We start from the raw sequence: 13,051 nt of genomic DNA, 5'->3' as shown, positions 1-13,051 counted from the left end.
ATTCTATGCATTCCTTAATTGCGAATCGCAAATTGCGACTCGCAAATGAGGAATGGCTTCCCATTCATTTCTATGGGCCTAGAGGCCCATAGGAATGAATGAGAGTTGCATGCGCAATTTGCGAGTATCCAATAGGTACTCGCAAATTGCGTATGCAATTTCAAGGGTGCATGGGTGCCAAAAGGACACACTGTGTACCCCTGAAATATGCATGTGTGCACATGTGGCTCACAAACATGCCCTAAGGGCATGTATGTGCGCCACCTGGCACTTAGAAAAATGCAAACTTTGGCATTTTTTTAAGGATTTGCAATTTACCACCAACTTGAAGTTGGTGGTAAATTGCGATTCCTTAAAGCAGGGTTACAATTTGAAAAGTGCTTCCTGCATTGCATTTAGAGAATTGCGATTCTATAAATGCATTAGGAAAATAAGTAATCGCAAAAATTGCGATTCCCCATTTTGCGTATGCCTTTTGGGATGATACTTCCCAAAAGGCTTTTTCCCGTTCGCAAACGGGCCGATTCTGCGAATTGGCCCATTTGCAAACAGGAAAACGCTTGATACATCTGTCCCTGAATACTAAAATGTAATCATTCTGTTCAGCCCGAAAGCACATACAAGCAATTCAGTTTACTCATCTGAGTTATAGAAGCTTATATATTAATAAACTTCCAGTATATACTGCTTCTTGTTGTGATATAAGAAACCTTTACCACATTTGTGAACTCACTCTTGCTGGCTTCCCTGCCTACGCTCATCGACTTGTTTCAATCTGTCTCTGAAGTACACACAATGCATGTGTCTATGCCTATTTCTACTGAAGAGTGTTCACGTTTTGCTCCAAAAGTCCCTATGTAAGGAAGATCGGAGGACGTGGACGAGATTTCTGCAAGTCCTCTTTGCACTCGCTAAACAGAACTATTGATAGCAACTTGAGAGGATTTGGGAATTTAAAAAAAACATTTATTGATGAGAAAGACTACATCTAGTTTCTAAAGGTTTATTGGGGCATCACCAAGAGCCACATATTTCAGTCTACGTCTGTCCTTTTAAAAATCATCATTTAGGTGTACTATTCCAATCAAAGTAAATCAAGATTGGAACTTCCAGAATGAAATAAGGTATTAAAAAAACTCCCATGTCAGGAATATGAGGTCCTCGTGTCATGGAAAAAGTAGTATCAGCAGTCTTCACTTTACAGGTGAAAAAATGGAATATATGTCTTTGCATCGAATGTGCTACAACGCATTCCATTACAACGCGGTCACTACAACGATGCGTTGTTACAACGCGAACCATTACATCGTAAGTTTTACTACACCTTGCTGTAGGGGGCGCACTGGACTTACGAATAGTATAATTTACTATTCCAAGTCCAGTTTTTGCAACAGCACGGAAGGTGTTGGCCTGTAAATCCAACACCGTCTGCCCCCTACAGCAAGTCGTTGTAATGACTTGTGATGTAATGGTTTGCGTTGTAACAATGCGGATGTTGTAACGACCGCATTGTAATGGAATGCGTTGTAGTTCATTCGATGTAAACGATGTCTCCCAAAAAAATGTAGCAGAGGAGGCATGGCTATTAACTATCATGGAAATATGACCTTAACTTCATTTAACAATTGCTTCCTCACTTTAACTTCTGGTGGCATCACTACTTGAACTCTGGTTAACTTCGTCCAAGCTGTTCTGTGTCCTGCGTGCCATCTGTATGAGACACACTGTGCCAGCGGCCCTAACTCCTCCGGTGCCTCACAGCTAGCCACTGAGAATTTCATGTGTCTGGAGATAACGTCTCACCACACCCTCACCTCATGCGAGCCATCCCCATGCCCCCCTCCTACCCTTGACAACCCGCCAACATGGATGCCAGACCTTGCCACCGTTTCTGTAAAAGGAGGATACACTTTTGTCATCTTAGGCAACTCTGGAATATTCCACAGCACACTAGCCAGAATCTGCCCTGCCCCTGAGGCTGCAGAGAACTGTCACTCAAGTGTCAGAATGAAAACATGCAAGCTGATGGGGAATAAATGCCCTGGCACATAGGGCTGCGAATATCTTTGTCCAATGTCTTTGCAGGAAAAGGACCTTTATCTTTACATTATGAATTAAGCATTCAAACACCGAGCACTTTATGGAAGCACAATCTAGTTGGTGGGAGGAACAGGTTGGGGGGATGCAATAGTGGTTGGAGTGGCATGAGGAGGAGAGCATCATGAAAGCTTGGGAGATCCACACAAGGGAAAGAACACACAGGGGGCACAGCAGAAGTACATGAGGGAAACAGCAATATAGAGCGCTGGAGGACTGAGCACATGGATGAGAAACAACACCATGAAGCCCCGGGGGCGTGAGAAGCACATGCATGAAGGAGAGCAACACAGATCCCAGGGAAAGAAGCACAAGGAGACAGCTGGAAAATTCATGCACTCTCAAGAAGTGCTTAAGAATAAAAAAAGCATTGCCCTAAAAGTGAGTGGTGGAAGGTGACAAGTAAAGAGGCTATGCTCCAGGGGAGGGATAAACCTGAAATGGACAAGGCAAGTCATCGAATTAGAAGCAAGCAAATGAGAGTGACAATAAGGCCAACCAAAAGTAGCCAAATGGCTGGGCTTTTCAGCCCCTGTACGTTCCAGGCAATCTCACAAAAGGTCTATGGATTTGAACTAAAACAATTAGATACATGCACAAATAATTCAGTCTTAAAAAGTACACATCGTCATGGTAGTCACTGGCATTTATGGGACCTACTTTGTGTGTGGATGTGCTCTTTGTGAAAGAGCAAAATGCTGTCACTCACAATAAAGGTAGCCTACGGCTAAACTGGAAAGACCCATTGCCCCATGCTTTATGCTGTAATAGGCGGAAGAGCCATGTGAATGACTCAACCACAAGCCAATGGCTAAAGAGGACTGTCTGTAAGCCCATATAAACAAGTGTATCATCCAGTGCTTAATTTGCACCGGGGCTTTCCGGTGCTAAGCACCGGCACTTAATTGGTATCTGGTGCTCGGCACCGGCACCTAATTGTCAACACCACACTTAGAACAGTCCACCACATGGTGGCACCGCTCATCGAATTTAGAGATGAGCAGAACAATGGTAGTTTTTGGAATACAATATACAGTAAAATTGCTAATACCTGCCTCCCCAGCCATTCCTTTAGCTTTGGGGACCTGGAATAATCTGAACTGTCACATTTACATGTGAGAGAGATGGTTAGTAGTTGTTTTGGCAGCGATGACAAGGCCGATGTGTGGTGCAAGGTGCAGTGGCCTCCTGGGCAGAGCCCTGGCACTTAATATTTTACAAATTAAGGACTGGTATCATTCATATATTTTTGGGAAAGTCAAAAGGTCTTGGCTAGTGCCAGACCAAATAAAAGAACAAAACGTATATAAAAGAGAGGGAAAAAGAGTTTGAGACAGACAGAAAGAGATAGAAACGTGGATGAATAGAACTTCCGAGGTTGCTGATGCCATAAGAAAGAGCACTTCACAAAATGAGCTGCTGTCTGAGGGTGACACAAAGAATGAGATGAGACAGTGATGACAGCCTGTAAGAGTCAGAATATGTGTATATAGCAAATATTTCTGTGTAAAGCTCCACCGTTTTCTTCTTCGCTATAGACGATGGAATAACTTTGTCAGCAATCTCACAAGATGTCATTCGTATAAAGTGTATTTGAGTTTGAACTTTGGAGCACAGAAAGGGATGTAGAAATCGATGCAGCCCGAGGTATAAGGCACAGATAGGAAGGGTATTAAAAAAGACTCTCAGCTGAGAGCACAAGAGGGGGAAGATGAAGGAAAATGAAGACATCAGCGGAAGACATGCAGACAAGCTGAGGAATAGGTGAGAGAAGGGGAAGAGAGCAAGTCAGCAGAAACTGATTGTTTTGGCATTGTTTTCTGCAAACATAAAGCCGTCTCTTAACTGCTTGTCACTTTCGATATGCTCTCATTTCAGATCTTCCTCCGTGACATCTCCATGAAAGGGTTTCCCAGCAGGGCGCTCTGAGTCTGCACACACAGAATCCTTCAAAGCTAAGACCAAAAGCCTTCCCGCGTCTTCTTGTCTTTCACCCTGCTGCATCTGAGCTCCACACCACATCACCTGGCCCAACCTCCAAGTTCACCCGTGCAACCTTTGCTTACAGCTGGGCTGCACTTGGCGCGCACCTCGCCCCCTTCGGCCCCAAAACACACGCCTGCTCTCTCACTTTCCCTCTCTATCTCTCTCTCCCTCTCTGATTCTGTAACTCTCTCTCTCTCTCCCCCTCTCTCTCTGTACATCTCTCTCCCTCTCTCTCTCTCTGTACCTCTCTCCCTCTCTCTCCCTCTCTGTCTCTTTACCTCTCTCTCTCTCTCCCTCTCTCTCTGTACCTCTCTCCCTTTCTCTCTCCCTCTGCACCTCTCTCTCTCCCTCTCTCTCTGTGTATCCCTCTCTCTCTCTCTCTCTCTCTCTTTCTCTCTCTTTGTACCCCTCCCTATCTCTCTCTCTCTCTTTTTCTCTCTGTATTTGGTGTAAGTATATGCCTTCTGCATAAGGTAATACTTTCTACAAAGTCCTTGCATTTTTTTCTAAACACATTTGTTTAACTGTAAACTACAAATACATAGATTAATATATTAATATTGACGCATGGTTTCTTTTCTAAACTGGTCTGGGAAATACTTGTACTTCAATAAAGTTTACGTTGTATGCTTACAGTATGTTTATTTAAATCATAGTACAGAGTTTCATGATCATTAATATCTTTAGCCTAGTTTTCCAAAGCCCCACAAAGGTTAAAAAATGAACATACATGAACACAACAATGTCTATTTCTCTTTCAAACGCCAATAGACTTTTTATCGCAAGTGCACAGCAAAAACTGTTATATCACTTTAGAGTGCACCAAAATTGTACAAGAAGATAGCATTTAGTCTCGTATAATGTGGGCAATCTTTTCTTTAAATATTTTTGGGAAATGTTGTATACAACACAGATGTTTCTGTATGTTAACATACTTATGTTTTCTATACAAAGTGGAGGAGAAGGCCTGCTTTTCAGGCACGTTGTAACGTTAGCTTACTAGAGAAGAAGGGTTTTTAGGTCGAGCCTAGCGCAGCGCGCATGCCCTGCGCTTTGGGAGGCTTCTTGTGAGCACTCCAAACTTCCCCGAAACTTCTCTGTATGCGTCTGATAACTCCCACACATTTTATTGGCCTTTGTGTGTGGCTTTCAATAATGGGAGCGAGCAGCGGCGCACATGGTGGCAGCTGCATTCCTCCCTCATCGTGGCTCATGTTACTAATTAAACACAGCACGGTTGCTTTCACTTTCGCCGCTGCGCTTGTTTAATTATTTTTTTGGGTTGCTTGCTCCCGCCCCCCACCTTTGTGTGTGTCTCTTTTTACAAACATGCATTCGTAAGAGACTGCCCTGGCCCTACCAGCCTTTCATGGATAGCAATACATATTTTATTAAACTGTGTGTATTGTTGCTACAAACGCGGTCTCTTTCATTTTTGTGTGCCGCGCTTGTTCAATTTGTTTGTTACTTTGCTCCCGCCCCCCACCCGCTGTCCATGTTCACAATGCTCCCACCCCACTCCCGTTCTCCGCATTCCGTTTGTGTGTGTCTCCTTTTTACAAACACACATTTGTAGGAGACTGCCCTGCGTAGATGTTTGAAGCTGGGGTGTGATCCACCAGTCCCCCACTAAGGAAGACTTTTATAAGCAGGAACGTAACATGTAATGGAGTGTACCAAGCCCTACCAGCCTTTCACGGATAGCAATACATATTTTATTAAAGTGTGTGTATTTTTGCTACAAACGCGGACACTTTCAATTTTGCGTGCCGCGCTTGTTCAATTTTTTGTTACTTTGCTCCCGCCCCCACCCGCTGTCCCTGTTCACAATGCTCCCACACCCCCCGTTCTTCACATTCCCTTTATGTGTGTCTCCTTTTTACAAACATCCATTCGTAGGAAACTGCCCTGTGTGGATGTTTGAAGCTGGGATGTGATCCACGAGTCCCCCACTAAGGCAGACTTTTATAAGCAGCAACGTAACGTTTAACCAACTGTGCCCAGACCTCGCAGCCTTTCACCCCCTTTGTGTGTGTCTCCTTTTTACAAACACGCATTCATAAGAGACTGTCCGGCGTGGATGTTTGAAGCTAGGGTGTGATCCACCAGTCCCTCACTAAGGCAGACTTTTATAAGCAGGAACGTAACATGTAATGGAGTGTACCCAGCCCTACCAGCCTTTCACGGATAGCAATATATATTTTAATTGTGTGTATTTTTGCTACAAACGCTTTCGCTTTTGATTTCGCTTGCCGCGCTTGTTTACATTTTTATTGCTTTCCTACCGCCTCCCACCTGCTGTCTGTGTTCACAATGCTCCCACCCCCCTCCCGTTCTTCCCATTCCCTTTGTGTGTGTCTCCTTTTACAAACACACATTCTTAAGAGATTGTCCTGCATGGATGTTTGAAGCTGGGGTGTGATCCACAAGTTCCCCACTAAGACAAACTTTTAAAAGCAGGAACGTAACCCCCCACTGGGGGTCAAATGTGATTTCAGAATGTCACCAAAGGTGATTCCATCTGCCTAATGTAAATATTTGTAAATTACACCATGGTATTTAGTAGTGTGTGTACAATAAAAGTTTGTTTCATTTTTAAATAAAAAAATACTAACTGACAATAATTTATTGAATATTATTAATGCATACTAGTGGATAGTGAGTACTAGCCGACACAAACTCCCCTGAATAGGCCTTGAACTATACTACTCTGAAAGAGGCAACTGCTACAATTAGGTGCTAGTTTCCCATTAAGGAGATCATTTTCAACATATTGATTATGGAAGCCTCAAAATAAGCAAAATAAATTACCCCTCCCAATGGCGAGACCTATTTGTTATGCCAATGCTTGTTGTCCACTTTTTTGAGTGCTTACCGCTGCACATGATGAGCTACAACTGCGCTTTAATAGCAAGTATTGGCAAAGCCAATCGGTCTCGCATCTGCAATAGCTATTGGCTTCGCAAATGTAATTTAGCCATGTTAGACAGCAGCGTGGCTGTTCAGCATGCTTAGAATAAAGGTTTGTAAAAAAAGTGCTATGAAGCGTCTAGCCCTGGCATAGTGCTTTTTCATGCAGGATGGGCAAGCAAGGATGGGGGAAGAGGTGGATGGACAGGGGCAGCAAGCAACACAGTGGAGGGGTGTTAGGTAGGGGTGGGCGGAATTTGCGGAATTAACCTCCGCAAATTATCGCGAGATTGCAGAAAATCTCCGCAAACACGCCGGAAATATCGCGAAGATGCGGAAGTTTTTTGCCGCCTGTTCGCGGTATTTTTTGCGTGTTCGCGGGTCGCCAACTTACCCATGCGGTCGCTCATGGGCGCGGCCATCTTGTTTTCACTTGTCCCGCCCTCTGGCGTTGTTTACTTCCTGTTCCGGGTCGCGCAATGCATGTTCGCGGTCGATATTTCCTGTTCGCGATCGCTTTTACTTGATCGCGTTGCTTTTTGCTTGCTCAGGGAGAAAATATCGCGCGAACTTGCCCACGTGGTCGCAACGGGCGCGGCCATCTTGTTTTCCACTCTATTGCATGGTTCTGGGGCCTGATTTTCAATCCTCCCTAAATCTTTTCAATCCTTTGTTTATAGCCACTTTTTTCGGATCTTTATTACTTATTATTTCTCTAACTATTTTCCTGCCTCTATATTTTTGGTTTTTGTGTACCTTTTTTTTTGTTTTTTAGCTACTTTTTCTCTTTGTATTGCCTGCTATTTATTTCCTTTACTCCTTTATTTATTTTACCTTTTCTTTCCCGCCCCGTCCCCAGAACCATGTCCAAGGGCAGGGCTGTTCGCCGGCGCAGCCAGAGCCGCGACCGCCTTCCTTGCGGAAGGCGGCGCCCACAAGGGGTGCATGCACGGGCCTTATTTGGGGAGGCGGAGTTGGCTGCACTAATTTTCTTTGTGCAGCGCCACCTCCCCTCAACCCTGGCAGCAGGTGGCAGGCCTGGGTCCGGGTACGGCCTCCGGGAGCGTCGGCAGCGGTGGGGGAAGGTGCGCCGGGCAGTGTCTCGCATCTCTGGGGTCCGGCGCACCCAGGCACAGCTGACGCACCGGTGGTCCGACATCCTGGACCGTGAGCAGGACCTGCTGGACCTGCTAGGAGTGGAGGTCCCGGGGCTTGGTGAGTACCTATTTAATTATTACAACTTTGTGTCTGTTCTTCTGCTCTATGTTATATATTGCGAATATCTTTTTTTCCTTCCAACCAGATAGAATGTTGCTGCTTGCAATACATTCCAGGTTAATAATGTTTAAAAGTCTTCTGTGATTATGACACAGGTGCTCTTCTGCGCTACTACTAATCTTACTTGTTTGCAGCTTTGCGTTTGCGCTTGCTTAGCGTGATTCTTTACGAGTTTATTTTAGAGAAATTAAGTTACGTAATGCTACAGTGACTCATGTCCACTCCTTACTTTGTCCTGTCACTAATAGATAGGGGCGGATTGATACATAGGTTTAGGTACTTTGTATGAGCTTCTAATTGGTTAGTGGTATGCGTGATGCCCCCTCACTCAGTTACGTGACGTGCTGCTAGTACGCCAGTCTTTAGAACCTTTCTAGTTTGTTCAATGAGTGGAGGTAGGCTTTGCAGTTACTTAGCAGTAGCAGATGAGCATCAATCAAACCAAAATTGTGTATATACAAAAAATGTAGTCATGTTAATGTGTCCTCCATGATTGGATCATACACATTGTTGAGGAATACAGTCGAAATGCATACTTAATGTACAATTGGCATGCCTGGAATAGGTGGGCTAGGTTGGGTGGTAGGTTGTACTAATACTTAGGCTTACTTGTAACTTAGTTTTCTGGAATCAGAATGGAAGAATGGATTACTGTTGATAAATAGTAACTTAAGTAGTCGAACTGCGAATCCCCCGATATTACATGTTGACCAGATGAGATCGGTCAATGTAGTTATTGCAATTGTTTACATTAGTGTTTTTTGACCGTTGTTGAAAAAAATTGTATTTGCTTAAGTTGACACCATCCATCAATGTTTGTCTTTCTTATATCTTTCCTGTTCATCAGCACCCAGGGGCAGACGGGCAGGGACTGGGCAGTCGGCGGGACAGGAACACCACGAGGAGGACACCGCTGAGGGCTCCTCTGCTGGCCCCAGTAAGTCTTCTTGTTTTTAATAATATTTCTTATTCCATAACTTTTACTGCCCCATTTCTCCCGAACTATAGTGTGTTTCCAAATGCTATTTTTTACCACCAATTATCCTTCGATCTGTACGGTTTCAAAAAGCTTATCCCTGCCTCCGCTATGATGACTGAGTACTACTACATACTATCAGTCTGTCTGTCTGTACTGTAGTAGCTAGTCTTGCCCAGTGCCACTCTTTGTGAAAGGTTGTAATATAAAACTCATATTCACCAGTAGCTCGTACAATCCGTTGGGTCGTTGTCTTGTACTACTTTTTACTCTTGTTGATGTTTAGGCTTTGAAAATTCACAGCAACAGCCCTACCAGATTTCTTAATATTTTGATATGATACCCTATAGGACATACAACTGTTGTAGGGATCTTGCACATACATTTGCACCAGAAAATAGGATGTTGGTGATGGTAGGTTGGACCTTCCTTGCACACCTCAATCAGAAATTCCGCACCCACCACAATTCCACTGCTTGACTATAGTACTGTCTTGTCATACCTATTAGGTCTCGGAACCCTCCCCCCAAGACAACCAACAAGTAGACAACCCAGAACATTAACACACCCAACCTCTGTCGTGGAAGCAATTCACATGCACACCCTTACTTTAATTTGCTCAATCGTGTAAGTTAGTCCACTCCACACCAAATACCACAAAGTCTATGTAAGTTTAAAATTTTTATTTCAATTTGAGAAGGTCTGTACACTGTTATCTTAGCAGCACCAACCGGCAAATCAATAACATTAAAACAAAATACATTGTTACACTAATACAGTTGGGAATTAAATCATGATAACTGAAGTGGTGGAAGGCAGCACCACCATCCCATAGCAATTTAGTTTATATACATTTATAAATGAAGATGTGAGTGAAGGGACCCCTCACCTCAGAAGAACCTAGTACTGGTAGTTGGTGCATCGTTCAGAAGCTCTGGTTCGTAGAAGCGAATCTTGCGTCTGTAATGCGAAAAAAGGAAATGGTGTGCGTTAGTATATTGCAACTTGCAAGCATTTCTCAGCCGTGCCAAAAAGTGTAGCATCTATGGATAAGCAATATGGACTAACAGTAACAGTAGTACACCAGTTCTTCCTAAAAAAGTGGCTTGTTAATGTTTGTTGACCGCCTGTACGCAGCGCGTAGACTAGACAGTAGCAGTGTGAGGCAGGTCATGTGGGCTCAAAGGTGTCTTAAGAAGCTGCAAGGTAAAGGTAACGTCACATGTGCATGGCTAGGGCTAATCAAGCAAATGCTACAATGATCATATAACTTAGTGTCTACTCTACTACTACCTGATTTGTACTAGTGATTTATGTTAGTATTAACTCATTTTTCAACCTTGCTACTGATCAATAGGGGGGAGGTGTATATGTTGCCTAATAAATGTGTAATGTTTTCTAGGCGCACTACCGACCACCATTGCTGGGGCCAGCGAAGGCGACGCAGAGGGCGAGGATGCGGCAGTTGCAGATAGCAACGGAGGGGGAGTGGCAGCACCAGTGGCAGGCGGTGGTAAGTTAGATTCATAATCTTTAACTATTGTTGAACTTGACAGCACACTCACTGCAAAGGTGTACTGTATGTATATGTATACTGTAAAGTTGTGAATTAGGGCCCCATTAGGATGGTGGGCGTATTGCCCCCGCCGGGCTGGCTGGAATTCACTGCCGTCACAGCAGGGGCAAACCTCCCGCCATCCCTGTAGAAAATATTCAGACATGTCTAGGCGGAAAAGGGTTCAATATGGCGGTGGTGTCTCTCTCACCACACCGGCAGCCATATAATCTGCATTTTGGAATGCCTTTGCGTGGCGGCATTACCGTCCGCCACGGAAAGGCATGCACACATTGCAGAGTATGCTTGGGGGCCCCCATGGAGGGTACCTACCGATGCTATGGTACCCCCCGACTTTCAAAGCAAAACGTGACAGGCTCCGTGCGAGGCCCGTCATGTTGTGCTTGGAAAAGCAGCACAACATTTTAGCATTGCTTTCAGCGTCACTGTGCCGGGCGCATCATCCTAATTAATTGTCCCCACGGGACCCCCACCCTTTTTAGCAGTCGGATGGCGGGCGGACAAAGTCCGCCCGCTATCCGATGTCGTAAGTAAGTATGAGTTCTTGGGGACGTTTGAAGAGTGAACTAGAAGACTAGAATTCCCTTTAATTGGTATAGGACTAGGAGCCAGAGTATTGAGTAACCAATGGCCTCATCTATCTGATTTCAACTCCGCTTTGAAAGTTTTATGGAGAAGAGCACCTGGTGCACTGTTCAACTAAAAAGTGTAAGACAGGTGGAAGGAAGAAGGACGGGCGACATTTAAAATGTTATGTACTACTGTGCTTTATTTTATAGTGCTACTCTACCATGCCACTATGTGTATAAATAATTACCTTGTCCTACTGTTTTATTAAGACTATATTTTACAATTGTCTTGTTTTTTTCTTTTTGATACACAGCTACTCCGAAAATCAACCGGAAGGAGTTGGCCGCCAAGGCACGGCGCCGGAAGCTGGAGGCAATCCAGCAGGAATACCGGCGGCTGGTGGTCCTAGCCGAGGAGGAGGAGGAGAGTGCAGCAGCAATTGAAGCCTCCTCCAGTGCCCCGGGCCCCAGCCACCGCCCTCCAGCGGTACGGCGCCACCGTCTGGCGGCTGCCCGCCGCCACCGTGCCATCTCCGGTGCCCCCCCCCCACTGTGGTTGCAACTGCCGCGGCCTTAGACGCCGCGTCGCCCATTTAGAGGACCAGATTCGTGTCCTCCTCCAGTCCCGCCCCACCAGTTAGTCCCTGTCACTGCCCCTTTTTTAATTCCTGTTTGTTTCCTCACTCGTTTGGGCGTTCTCTATTTCTATGGACAGTCGTTGGGGTTAGGGAGGGGGGTGGGTCAGCTTTTGTGGGTTTAGTTTATTTGTTAGGGTCAATTAAATATATTTTTCTATGTTACATGCAATGTTGTTAATGTTTTGTAGGTGGGGTAACTGTTTTACATCACACTGTTTCTTTGCTGGTGCATGGCCGCCCATAGCGTGTGTTTGATTTCAATAATTTGCTGACTGTATAAGACACAAACAGATAGATGCGACACACCTCACTCATTGACTGGTCCTACTATGCATTCTTTGGAGTGGTGTTTGAAACTGACATCATTGACAACATGTCCATTATTGATTCTGCCTCCCCCAAACTTCTCTCTTACCGGTGCTTGATGTTTATGTCCAACTGTGGCACAGCACTGGCTGCATGGTGAAGATGGTTTCCTTTTTCATACATGCCATGATTGGGGTGGTGGTGGTAGTATAGTAGTAGTATACACTGGCAGGGTAGCAGCATTTCCAAAAAAAGAAAAGGAGATAGTCAATCGCCTTTGAGAGACTGTTAGAGGAGTAGTTGAATGAAGTACATCACAGAATTTACCGAGCAACAATTATATGCTCAAATATTTGACAAAAAAAATGAATGCTGGATATTATGAGGATAGCCTACTAGACAGAGTTACAAACTATAGTTTTGTCGACTTGGCTATGCCTACAGTCTAACAGTTAGTGCTGTATATGAGGAATGACAACAAACAAATCAAATCAATGCCGGCAATTCATGCTGAGGTATATGTTCCTTTGTTAAATAAAATAACCTGTGAAATATCCTACTCATGGGTGGGCAAGCAGAAGAAGATCATCGCTCTGCATTGAAATTGAAGTAGTGTTGCTTTCACCACATCCGCCCCAGCAAGTGTGTGATTAAGTATTGGTGTACATTTAATTTAGTTACACCTCGACAATAAGTCACACAGCCCGGGGGAAGA

At 44.6% G+C, this 13,051-nt stretch overlaps 1 long non-coding RNA gene across 1 annotated transcript; it reads left to right on the top strand.

Annotated features, from left to right (window-relative positions):
• The first annotated feature begins 7,789 nt into the window (after positions 1–7,789).
• On the top strand, positions 7,790–12,069 carry LOC146867878 (uncharacterized). Its single transcript, XR_014966158.1, has 3 exons — positions 7,790–9,208; positions 10,650–10,760; positions 11,707–12,069. It is a non-coding gene; the product is annotated as an uncharacterized LOC146867878 (long non-coding RNA).
• The last annotated feature ends 982 nt before the right edge of the window (positions 12,070–13,051 follow it).

The sequence above is a fragment of the Triturus cristatus genome, chromosome 1_2 (genome assembly GCF_964204655.1).
Source record: "Triturus cristatus chromosome 1_2, aTriCri1.1, whole genome shotgun sequence".
NCBI lineage: Eukaryota > Metazoa > Chordata > Amphibia > Caudata > Salamandridae > Triturus > Triturus cristatus.
Note: the sequence above shows the minus strand (reverse complement) of the source record. Positions and strands in the feature narration are given on the sequence as shown.